Source organism: Tachypleus tridentatus, unplaced genomic scaffold (assembly GCF_004210375.1).
Source record: "Tachypleus tridentatus isolate NWPU-2018 unplaced genomic scaffold, ASM421037v1 Hic_cluster_5, whole genome shotgun sequence".
Lineage (NCBI taxonomy): Eukaryota > Metazoa > Arthropoda > Merostomata > Xiphosura > Limulidae > Tachypleus > Tachypleus tridentatus.
Window position 1 is genome coordinate 91662 of NW_027467785.1, and position 4749 is coordinate 96410.

At 36.2% G+C, this 4749-nt stretch overlaps 1 long non-coding RNA gene across 1 annotated transcript; it reads right to left on the minus strand.

The window, feature by feature from the left end:
* Positions 1-724: 724 nt before the first annotated feature.
* On the minus strand, positions 725-4319 carry LOC143243658 (uncharacterized). Its single transcript, XR_013024698.1, has 3 exons — positions 4136-4319; positions 1227-1284; positions 725-908 (listed from the first exon to the last, which is right to left on the minus strand). It is a non-coding gene; the product is annotated as an uncharacterized LOC143243658 (long non-coding RNA).
* Positions 4320-4749: the final 430 nt, after the last annotated feature.

Here is a 4749-nt window from a genome sequence, read left to right on the forward strand (position 1 = left end):
CGAATCGTACCGAATTGAGGAACAAGCTTCAACTTGAAGCCTAGTTTGATTGTAAAACAAAGCAGTTTAATACTTTATGATATTTTAAGAAGCAAATTATTAAACATCTATTCAGCCCTAAAATATTAAAGGGAGTTTGTTTGTTTCTTTCTTTCAACTTTTGTTCAATTTCCGTTTCTTTATCAGTTGCGCTAATTATATGCATCCGTTTTCTCTTAAGTTAATCTCCAGCTTTGGTATAATCCACTTGAAGCTGTCTCGATTTGAACGAGAGAACATGAGACTTCATTCTTAGACGATTTCCATTCGTTGTCCTGACTTTTGGTGACCATAGTAACAATACTAGCCCTTTTATCTGATTGAATTTTCTTTTAACTTAGTCAATCTACAGGATAAAGAATGGTACGGGAAAGGTGGAGTCATAGCACGTGCTTTCAACACCAGCACTTAGTATAATTAGTTCAACTTCCGTTTGTTTTGTTTTATATTTTAGTTTCGCGACACCATCTTTTCCACGTCTGTTGGGATAGACACGCCTTTTGTATGCAAATATCTTGGGTAAATGACGACCTGGATGACAAGTGCTCGAAGACCAGAAACATGGTTTTTTTTTAATAGATGATTATCCTATGTTCATAACTCCAAACAAAGTCTTTTCCTTTTCCACAGATATGTTCTTGCTTAAATAAACCATCAGCACTTTTAGCCTAATTGATAAGTTACTTTTCAATGGATAAATGTGAAATATTTCAACGTGAAATAAATGTTTCTAATGTTCAATAAAATAAGCACAGTTGTTGAGTGACGTCAGTAACGACTTTGAAAGGTACACCTCCGTTGACTTCGTCATACTGGGTCGAAAAGTTACTGAAGGTAGCGGACAAATATTAAGACCCCATTGGCTGATGCTATTTGAATACAAAGCAAGCCTTAGCTACATCTAGCTTCATTAAATTACAACTTAAAAATAAAATAATTCACAAATCACCTTCACATGGTACGTTTCAATCCACCAGTTGTCACATTAACCGGTTTTGTTGGGTGATAGTGATTCAATATATCATTACGTTTTTAGTAATTTTGTCCGTACTTACTAAGATTGGAAGAATTGGTTTTGATTTTCTAAATAGCAATTTGTATACAATTATTTCTATACGTATATATATTTCTACATGTGCTTCAAGTAATAATAACAAACAAACGTAATGGGACCGTCTTATACGTACCTGAGATTCAATGGAGGCCGTCTTACACATACACACCCAACGCCTATGGGATAATGTTCTGAAATAAATGGAAGAAAAAAACAACAAGTAAAAACTAGGCAGAGTTACATATTGACCAAAATTATTAAAATATATCATCTATGTGAAGTGTTTAATTAAACTAGGCACTTGATGAAATATATCACCCATGTGAAGTCTTTAATTAAATTAAGCACTTGATGAAATATATCACCCATGTGAAGTCTTTAATTAAACTAAGCACTTGATGTTCAAATCTGGACACTTATCTTGATAGTATTTACATGGAAAATTAGTTCAAACTCTAGGAGTAAAGACCTAAAAGTTTGAGTTTTTCTGTAAAGAAGACCCAACATCGAACCTTTGCTACTATCACCACAAAATAGTCCTTCTGAGGAGTTACTTGAAGACGGAAGTTGATCAATAGCCGTAACATATGTCATAAACTAATCAATAATTGCTATATAGTATTTGCAGGTAATTAGTAATTAATTAATTAATAATTAGACTTAGGTGATTACTAATCATGGCAGTTGTTTGCATCCGATTGTCTCAGCTTTACCTCAAATATTTTATACACTGTTTTAGGATAATAAGCTTACGATTTGAAAGGAATGATTAAGAAAGTTCATTGAGGCTTATCCAGTCATACAATAGTTAAGACTCTCTCCACTCACAATCTGTGGATCGATCGAGCGAATGTCAGTCATACAAACAAACACTGAGGTCCATCAAACACACACAGGATAGCATATTTCACTTTTACTGTGGATCGAGCGAATGTCAGTCATACAAACAAACACTGAGGTCCATCAAACACACACAGGATAGCATATTTCAGTTTTACTGTGGATTTGTTATTTTACGAGTGCTATCTTAATCTGTACGAAAGTTATAAATTTTTAATTATCTAACACTTTGTTACAATTGCAAATAGGATTGAACATATAACAGTTAAAGAAAACAGCAATGAAATATAAGCTGATTAATTAATAGGGACTAGTTATCAATTCATCGGCAAATCCCTTGTAATGTAATGGATCCTATCTTATTTAATTGGTTGAGCATTTCATGGTGTAATGCTACATATGATTTATACAGCTCAGTAGCCCACAGATAGTGAGGTCAAGACATCTTAAAATGAGGGACATTTCAATAGTCTATTTCACATCCATGTGGGCTGTCTTACACATACCAAAGTCCAATGGAAACCACCTAAATCCAATGGAGGTCAGATCATCCAACTGTGTCTGAGGTCCAAAAGTAAAGACGTGACAGGTGGATCAGGACATCTAACTGTGTCTAATGTTCAGATGTAAAGACGTGACAGGTGGATCAGGATATCTAACTGTGTCTAATGTCCAGATGTAAAGACGTGACAGGTGGATCAAGACATCTAACTGTGTCTAATGTCCAGATGTAAAGACGTGACAGGTGACAGGTGGATCAGGACATCAGGACCAACTGTGTCTAATGTCGATAAGTAAAGACGTGACAGGTGGATCAGGACACCCAACTGTGTCTAATGTCCAGATGTAAAGACGTGACAGGTGGATCAGGACATCCAACTGCGTTTGAGGTCTATAAGTGAAGAGTTACACTGAGCAGGATGCCAGGTGCTTACAAACAGCAAGTTCAGGGTATTGTAATCGACGCACTCACACCTCTAGAGGCGTGTGTATTTTTTCTTATAGCAAAGCCCACCGAGGGGAATCGAACCCCTGATTTTAGCGTTGTAAATCCGAAGACGTACCGCTGTACTAGCGGGGGGCACACTAGAGACACTTGTTACTCAAGTAGGTATTAAGTTGCAGGTAATAAGTGCATTTCTAGATTTTTACCAAACTGTATTTCAAACCTTCTTGGAAGGTGCTAGAGAAATACAATAGTTTCCAAGCTTCCATTCTTTCCAACTTCGGAGCAGACAAGAATTTGAAGTAAAATTTCTATAATTTGTCTTCGAAACAATAAGAGAATAAATGAGTTTATCAACAGGAAACACACACCAAAACCATCTGTAATTTTAGATATGAGATACGTGTAACAAGAGCCATTTTAATGTCAAAATTATTTGAATCAAATGAAACATCAAGTGATATAATATGGTTGAAAATACTTCAAAACTAGGCCTCCTGTTCGAGAGTACTTAGCACTGAAAGGGACCGTTTTACACACGATACTTCAAAACTAGGCCTCCTGTTCGGGAGTACTTAGCACTGAAAGGGACAGTTTACACACAATACTTCAAAACTAGGCCTCCTGTTCGAGAGTACTTAGCACTGAAAGAAAACCGTTTTACACACAATACTTCAAAACTAGGCCTCCTGTTCGAGGTACTTAGGACTGAAAGGAACCGTTTTACACACGATACTTCAAACCAAGGCCTCCTGTTCGAGAGTACTTAGCACTGAAAGGAACCGTTTTACACACAATACTTCAAAACTAGGCCTCCTGTTCGAGAGTACTTAGCACTGAAAGGAACCGTTTTACACACGATACTTCAAAACTAGGCCTCCTGTTCGAGAGAGTACTTAGTACTGAAAGAGACCGTTTCACACACGATACTTCAAAACTAGGCCTCCTGTTCGAGAGTACTTAGCACTGAAAGGGACCGTTTCACACACGATACTTCAAAACTAGGCCTCCTGTTCGAGAGTACTTAGCACTAAAAGGGACAGTTTTACACACGTTGCAGATAATATGTTATTGTTTCTATAGTTATGACTATACTCGGTTACAAATATAGAAGTAATTTTAATTACTATGAATACAAGTGTAGGATTACGAAGTCCATAATAAACGTACATTCACATATTTACAATAATTATTTATCTTTTCTTAATACCTTTTGCTCATTGTGTTATAAGTTGGAAGCTTTTCAAACCACCTACTTTTACAAAAAGAATATTACTTCTTCAATTGTGAACCATATTTCCGATTCAGATGGACATAGCTTTTTATTTCACATTTTGGTGACGTCAGCATCAACTGTGGGTGATGAAAAACAAGAATGCTTCAGATATCTGTTCCTCCTCCCTTGGGAATTTATATTTTCACATAAGTATTTGAAATACAAATGTGCGTAGGACTAAATTTTGACTCTGATGACTGTTTCCTACGAAAACGAAAACAAGACATGTTCACATTATTTTTTTGGCCTGGACAATGTGTGATATTATTAAATAAACAATATACTATAAACACATTAACAAATAAGTAAAATTCTGATCCTTTTATAAAAGCGAGAGTTTTGTTTCTTTAACTACTTCGTGAAGCTTGATTAATACTAGCAAAAGGTCCTAAGACAGAATCTTCCTGAGACGCACAGGCAATGGAAAAACAATAGTAAAATCTTGTCGTAAAACATTTGCTTCATCATTAACTTTTGATTAGTGGGATTGACCGTCACATTATGAAGCCCCCACGGCTGAAAGAACGAGCATGTTCGGTGCGACGGGGATTTGAACCCACGACCCTCAGATTACGAATCGAGTGCCCTAACCAC